Consider the following 8,015-nt stretch of genomic DNA (forward strand, 5'->3'; position numbering starts at 1 on the left):
GTAGATATGTCGTTCACCTCGAAACTACAAAAAAAGTTAAGAAATCACGACTTTCCGTTGTTTTTGTTTGATTTGCGATTATCTGTCGACTTTCTGTTGTCGTCATCTCTCAAAATCTATCAAAATAAGCACAATTTCAGACAACGAGAGAAAAAAAAAAAAAGAAGAAAATACCGTTCTGCGTTCCTGTCTTTTATTTTCCATACTTAATACAGCTAACGCCGTAGTGGCTCAAATCTATCCCTCCTGCAGCCTAATGCCGCGTGCTTTTCGACAGCCGTACTCCTGGCTTTTCTTTTCGTCAGTGGAGAGGGTGCTAGCAGGTGTGCTGTCTTATCAGCGTATTTCTTCGGAAGATTTACTATCTTGATCCAGCCGTACATGCTCGCGCTTTCAGCAGACTGCTTGGGACTGTGTTGTTCGCTATCGCGTCTTTTTTCATTCGTTCATTTTTCTTTCTGTAGGTGTGAAGAAAAGTTTATTGACTAGTTGATAAGCAACTGCGTGCACCACGTACAAGTCAGTTCTGTAGCATCGATTTCTAGTACGTATGAGTTGAATAAATACGAATTAAGCACGATGAACATTTGATTTACACATAAGAGTTAGTGACGTCTTCATGTTGGGAAAAACTTCGCATGGCTGCATATGCGATCACAATGTCCTCCTTTTAACGTTGAAGCCAAAATAATCGGGGGCACTTCAAACCACTTTACTCGAGCTGTTACCCAACAGTTGCCTCAGCTTGCCGTCGTCTGGATCTTTGGACGTCGTTCCCGATTTCCGTTCTTAGCTCACCTCGCGTCATAGAGTCCACATCTAACATGCGTGACACGCGCTGGTTGAGTTTGACACTTAAACGTGGCCTCTTTCCTCTTGGATGCCACCTTCTTCCCAGTACGTGACGTCACGTTTCTGATATCTCCTAGCCTGCAGCGCAGACGAATTTTCTTCTATCCTTTCACATATTTTAGCCCATCCCATGCTGCGTCCCATTTGTTTGTTCGCCGATGATGTAGGTTCTCTAAGACACAATTTTCCTTTTCTAGTCCTTGGCTAGAAGGCCATCCTAGTCAGCGCAGCTGCATGTGGCTCATCGCGGCGTGATGCGAAAAAACATGTATATACGGGGTCACGCTCTCCTGTCCGTACCCCATGCATTTGTTTCCCAGATCTAGAAACATAGTTAGGACGTTTAACGTCTCCTGACGCAGATCTTTCCCTGCAGTATCTTGCTCAAATTTTTTTACCACACCTCTGAAAAGATCCTATAACTGTGCTAGTTCATTTCTGGTGTCCGAGGAGAGGACTGGGGTTGCAAGGCGTGCTAGATTCTCAAGAAGTAAATCGTCATTCTTTCCTGTAAATGATGTGAATTTAGCAACGCAGAATCTAGAATCGCATCACGCCGCGATGAGCCACATGCAGCTGCGCTGACTAGGATGGCCTTCTAGCCAAGGACTAGAAAAGGGAAATTGTGTCTTAGAGAACCTACATCATCGGCGAACAAACAAATGGGACGCAGCATGGGATGGGCTAAAATATGTGAAAGGATAGAAGAAAATTCGTCTGCGCTGCAGGCTAGGAGATATCAAAAACGTGACGTCACGTACTGGGAAGAAGGTGGCATCCAAGAGGAAAGAGGCCACGTTTAAGTGTCGAACTCAACCAGCGCGTGTCACGCATGTTAGATGTGGACTCTATGACGCGAGGTGAGCTAAGAACGGAAATCAGGAACGACGTCCAAAGATCCAGACGACGGCAAGCTGAGGCAAATGTTGGGTAACAGCTCGAGTAAAGTGGTTTGAAGTGCCCCCGATTATTTTGGCTTCAACGTTAAAAGGAGGACATTGTGATCGCATATGCAGCCATGCGAAGTTTTTCTCAACATGAAGACGTCACTAACGCTTATGTGTAAATCAAATGTTCATCGTGCTTAATTCGTATTTATTCAACTCATACGTACTAGCATTCGATGTTACACAACTGACTTGTACGTGGTGCACGCAGTTGCTTATCAACTAGTCAATAAACTTTTCTTCACACCTACAGAAACAAAGATGAACGAATGAAAAAAGACGCGACGCACCCTACGTATTTCACCCAAGCGGACGCGAAGCAAGCAATTGGTACTCTTATAAGACGTCTGTGCAGTGAACACTGGCGCAGAAGTGTCCCTTCTACGTCGTTCCTGCGCAAGGTGGACCCAGATCTCCGTTTTTATATGCCGTCAGCGCTTCCTCGACCCATCACGTCGCTCATCTACAGGCTTCGCCTCAACGTGCCATACAGTGGACGACTTTTGTTTAAGCTCGGCATGGTCCCGTCCCCCAACTGTCGTCTGTGTGATGTAGTTGAGGACGTGGATCATATACTCCAAGACTGCCCGAGGTACAGTGCACACCGATGTACCCTTGTGTCGTCCCTGTCTCGCCTGGATAATCGGCCATACTCCACCGAAAAGGTTCTTGGGTGCTGGCCAGCAAATCAGCTCATACCTGCCATGCGCGCCCTTGTGCAATTTCTCGTCTTGACGGACCTCTTTGACGCATTGTGACGCTCTTTGTTTTTAGTGCCTTGAGGCTTCACTTTTGGTGCCAAGCTAGGTGATGATGTTCTCATTTATTCTTTCAAAGCGTTTCAAAGCTTCGAGGTTAGTGTAGTTTCCCTTTCGTTTATTAATAACGCGTCCTGGAGTAGCCAGTCCCGAGTGGCTCGAGACTACCATCTCCATTTTTTTCTTTTAAAATCAATCAATCAATCAATCAGACGCGATAGCCAACAACACAGTCCCAAGCAGTCTGCTGAAAGCGCGAGCATGTACGGATGGATCAAGATAGTAAATCTTCAGAAGAAATACGCTGATAAGACAGCACACCTGCTAGCACCCTCTCCACTGACGAAAAGAAAAGCCAACAGTACGGGTACGGCTGTCGAAAAGCACGCGGCGTTAGGCTGCAGTAGGGATAGATTTGAGATTTTTTTGATGATGATGAGATCTATTTGATTTGGTTTTCTTTTAAATAATCAAATCAAATCAATCGATTTGAGCCACTACGGCGTTAGCTGTATTAAGTATGGAAAATAAAAGACAGGAACTCAGAACGGTATTTTCTTCTCTTTTTTTTTTTCTCGTTGTCAGAAATTGTGCTTATTTTGATAGATTTTGAGAGATGACGACAACAGAAAGTCGACAGATAATCGCAAATCAAACAAAAACAACGGAAAGTCGTGATTTCTTAACTTTTTTTGTAGTTTCGAGGTGAACGACATATCTACAGTATCTAAACAATGCAGATGACATTGACAGGGCAACGAGCATTATTGTGGTCAAAAGAGAGCAGAGTAATGTGTTATATAATACAAACCGACCACGTGACCGCCTTTTACAATTGCGTTTTCCTCGCTAGAGAGGCTCCTGCGTTAGCGAGGAAGCGCGACATCCTATAGCTGTATCATAAATTGGCTTCAGGTATTAATAAGCCCCCCCCCCCACACCCAAAAAAGGAAAAAAAAAGAGAGCGAGAAAGAAGAAACAAAACCGCAGTCTATACAAACGGTGTGTCCAGCCACTCAGAGTTTCGGAATATATAGATCGGTTTTATAGTTCAGCATCATGCGCGTGCGTGCATGGTTGTCCTACTTCCCTCATCTTACATGCGTATCCGTAGGTTCTCTGCACTGCCGAGCCTTCAAGCCTTCGGCATTTTTTTCATCTAGACGACACCATCTACGTCACCGCGACATATCCACGCCAACATTCACTCAACTTATAGATCTATCGTGCCTCAAAATACCTTGTTTCTACAATCAAACTGAATGTTGGTTCGTTAGGCACACTTTAGCCCGCCAATTTTAGTCAAATATTTTATTTGTGTATGTCTCATTTTGCAACCCTGTCAATTTTTTAGTTTTTTTTTTTTGTGCGCTATTTCATAAATACGATTGTACGATACTTCTGGAAGTCAGTATGGAAACACATGAGGACATACAGGTTGTCCTTTATTAGGTGCCACCGTTGTTATTAAAAATTTATGAGAGCCCCGGACAGGCCGTTTGGGCGCCTAACATACCTGGCCTCTCGGATATCTTTCCTAGCCGGCCGCATCAGTGTTCGATGGCTAACTAAAATGGTATACTTAATTAGCTTGACTAATTTTCAAAGATAAGAGATTGACCGAATGACAATATTGAATCGTTTGGAGTCATTGTTCAATGTCTATGAGCGACACATTGGTGTCTATAATTATGAACCTATCCTCGATAAACTTGGTTTACAACCCTAGCACATCGTAGAACCTCAGATATCACATTTTCCTGTGCGAAGTAGTACATGTCGTCTTAAGCTGTCGTTGGTTCATTTTCTGCCGTTCATTTTATTTCTTTCTTGTGTTTTCATCCTTCCTTCATCATCTTCACATAATGTTCCACGTGCAGTGGGGTAGGGTGCGCACCTCCGCGGTGAAACACCCCATCTCATCGTCATCATTTATTGTTATTTTTGTTGTGCCGTTCACTCCGACCACACCTTTATTTTATGTTTTGTTTGATTGCTCACAGTTTAGCAGATACCAACAGACTCCGTAACCGCCATAATGTACACACGTTTGCTCTTTATTACAACCTCAACTATGTTAGTTCTCCTAACAGCTGTCATGTTTTTAGTTGTTTATATCCTATACCCTTACCACGTGAAGTAAAACACAAATCTTTCCTCTTCGTACTGTTATTTCTTGTTTGTGTTCTTTATCTGTTGTAGTCTCTTCTGCGGCGAGCCATTTCCCAAACCTGTGGTTGCGCGTGGCGTTGAACGTAGGCTTCGCCGCTACGCGTTCGTGCGGCGATGGAAGGCCCCTTTACAGGTTCAAAATTTGGAACCCGAATGGAACATTGAAGATGCCACTATTCATGCCCAAAAAATTGCTCAAAAGTTTTGTCCTGGCAGAGGCAAGATGCCATTAGAGAACGAATGCAAAGCGCTGCCAGCAGAATATGTAGCACGCGCTTTTCGTTCCAGAATACACAGGCTCTATGAGAGCCGTTTTAGGTGAAGCCTGCTTTACGTTTTGTCCCTAATTCTTGGGCATGAACTCACGAAGAAAACGTCCCACTTGAGGACATGCACGAGGAAGAACTCCATGCAGTGCTGGATGACCCCTTGGATCTAAAGGCCGCACTGGACGAAATGACAAAACAGAATGATGAACTCAGAAAAGAACTGAAAGAAAAAACAGCGGAAATATATACACTCAAGGCACATCTCCAATTAGTGGAAACAAAATGTAAAAAGCTTGAGGAGCAGCATGCCGTGTTCAGCGTAAACAGTTCAAAGACTGCGATGAAGACATCCGGTTTTATACTGGGCTCCCGTCTTATGAACACTTCAAAGCATTACATGCCTATGTGGACCCTGGAGAAGGTGGGAAAAACATTGTGCTTTGGCAGGGAAATGCTACAAGCGGTGAAAATGTTGGCCGCCCACGCAAGCTTAGTACAGAAGACCAGCTGTTCCTTGTGCTTGTGAAACTCAAGGTTGGTTTCTTTCACAAACACCTTGTACATTTATTTAATGTGTCACTTGGAACTGTGTCAAGAATTTTTTTTTTATCTTGGATCAACTTCCTGTATGTTCAGCTCTCGCAGTTGCCACTATGGCAGCCACGCACCTTTATAGACGACACCATGCCTCCTGCATTCAAAGAAAAATATCCCACAACTAGAGTCATAATCGATGCAACAGAATTGAAATGCGAAGTTCCAAGCTCATTCGTGACTCAATCAGGAACGTACTCCACCTACAAGTCAACGAACACGTTTAAAGGTTTAGTTGGTGTGGCACAAAATGGTCTATTAACTTTCGTGTCTGAACTGTTCATGGGATCACTGTCTGACAGGGAATGTGTGGTTCGAAGTGGATTTCTGGAAATGCCGTTTGATACACACGACTCAGTGATGGCAGATAAGGGGTTTAGGATTGCGGACTTACTGGAAGCAAATAATGTGTCGTTAAACATCCCCCATTTCTTACAAAAGGGCAGTTTTCTCCAGAAGAGAACCAAAAGACGCAGGACATTGCAGCCCTTCGCATCCATGTTGAAAGACGAATTCAGAGGATAAAAACATATCACATATTTGATGGTTGTATCCCTATGTCTCTGGCACCAGTAGCGAATCAGATATGGACCATTTTTGCAATTTTGAGTAATATGCAACCTGACACTATTAGGACAGCAGAGTAGGCATAGAACCCGCTCGCACAGAAGCGACTGTTAATGTGTAAATACAATAGACAGGAATGCAGCATGTATGTATGTACATATTTATTACTCGGTACTGGCTGTCACATGCAATGAAGAAAGAACTGTGTCATATATTTACAAGGAAATGTATGCCGCACAGTATCTATAAGCTCTTTTGTAAATACGGAAGCATGATATTGAAATAAAATGATTTCAGCTGTTCCTGCACAGTCTCCCACTGTTCACTTACAAACCTAATTCGTTCAATTAAAATGAAGTTCCTTCCATATATGACGAAATCCCCCCATGGAAGCCCACAAATTGCTATTTGACCCAATATCTGGTAATAGTAGGGGTGATCCCTCTTTAAAGTTACACTGTTCTCATCAACTACGGAGCAGAATGACACATCCTTTAGTTGTGCCAACTCTTTCTCCGACAAAGAGTATGGACACTTAATCTCTAAAACACCATGCGGAGGGTCTTCAGCAGGGTCAAAGACGATTCGATCTGGTGTGGCACCAAGCCACGGTGTGGATGGATCCACATATAGTCCACATGGCATGACTGTAACGTTGTGACCTTGGCTATGGAGAACTTCTTCATATCGCTGTGCAGCAACCGGCTCGTTGGCGATACCGTACCTAAAAAGAAAACTGTTTCAACTTAACTAACTGAGCAACCTTCGGTACACAATCCAGATCTTATAAATTATTAATGTCAAGTATGTCTGACGCTTTCGTCATTGTAATATTAAGAACATGCACTCTACTTCAACTTTAAGTACACACATTTAACTTCAACATGCCTTTCAATGGGGTAGAGTATCGCCTCAGGCGATGAAACTCCCCATTCATCATCATAAAATAAAGTTGTTGTTGTTTAACATGCCTCCTACTGCAACAACAGCAACATTTACTACCTGATTCCACGCCAGCAAAGGTCGATGCCAAATAATTTTGGCAGGATACGCTTCCAAGATTGTGTCCTTGTGTAATGCACAGTTTAACATACCTGACTGCTCGGACACGTCATAGGTCCTTCTTCATTGTGAAGGCTCTCAAGCCTTTGTCTGTCCATACTTTTCTGTGCAGGACGATCCCGAAATTTGATGCAGTTAGACGCAGCCCACGTTCCCTCAGCCATGTTTCACTGTTATTCTGCTGACGTGTATTCTGCTCCAGCTTTCTTGCAGACTCTGAGGAAACCTGCAGTGCCTGCAATTTGGTCGAAAATGCGTATACATTTTTTTATAGGCAAATTCACATTCTTCCTACCTTTATGATCTCATTCTCCTGTAGGCTTGGTGGCACGGACCACACTGGGCTGTGCAAAAATGGAGTGTGTTCCTGCAGCAGCCTTTGGATTGTGCTATTGAGGACGGCTATATTTGGAGAAACAACTACACCATATCCATATGGAACCGTGGGCTGCTGGCACACCATCGTTGACAGAGCTGATGATAACCCAAACGTCGTCTTTTTAGAGTTCGAGTTGGATGCCTGCATAAGTGCAGTTCCAAATGTGCTTCCCTCAGCTAGTTGGGAGAGAGCTTCTCCAAACTTTGCTGCAGCGTGCTGTTGTGCTTCAAAAGTTCTTGGATTTCGTCGGGCGTCATACAAGCGGCAAAAATTGGATTTTCAAAACCATCTTCACGAACGCTTCTCCAGTCCACAGCTTGGACAGACGTGCCCTTGATCTGTCGTCCTCGGGGCACTCCCCAACGTTGTGGCAAGTCTGTGACAGACACTTGACTAGGTGCTTCACTGAAGCCCT

General features: G+C 43.9%; 1 long non-coding RNA gene across 1 annotated transcript; it reads right to left on the bottom strand.

The window, feature by feature from the left end:
* Positions 1-6,305: 6,305 nt before the first annotated feature.
* On the bottom strand, positions 6,306-8,015 carry LOC135398560 (uncharacterized). Its single transcript, XR_010424117.1, has 2 exons — positions 7,254-8,015; positions 6,306-6,883 (listed from the first exon to the last, which is right to left on the bottom strand). It is a non-coding gene; the product is annotated as an uncharacterized LOC135398560 (long non-coding RNA).

Source organism: Ornithodoros turicata, chromosome 1, assembly GCF_037126465.1.
Source record: "Ornithodoros turicata isolate Travis chromosome 1, ASM3712646v1, whole genome shotgun sequence".
Lineage (NCBI taxonomy): Eukaryota > Metazoa > Arthropoda > Arachnida > Ixodida > Argasidae > Ornithodoros > Ornithodoros turicata.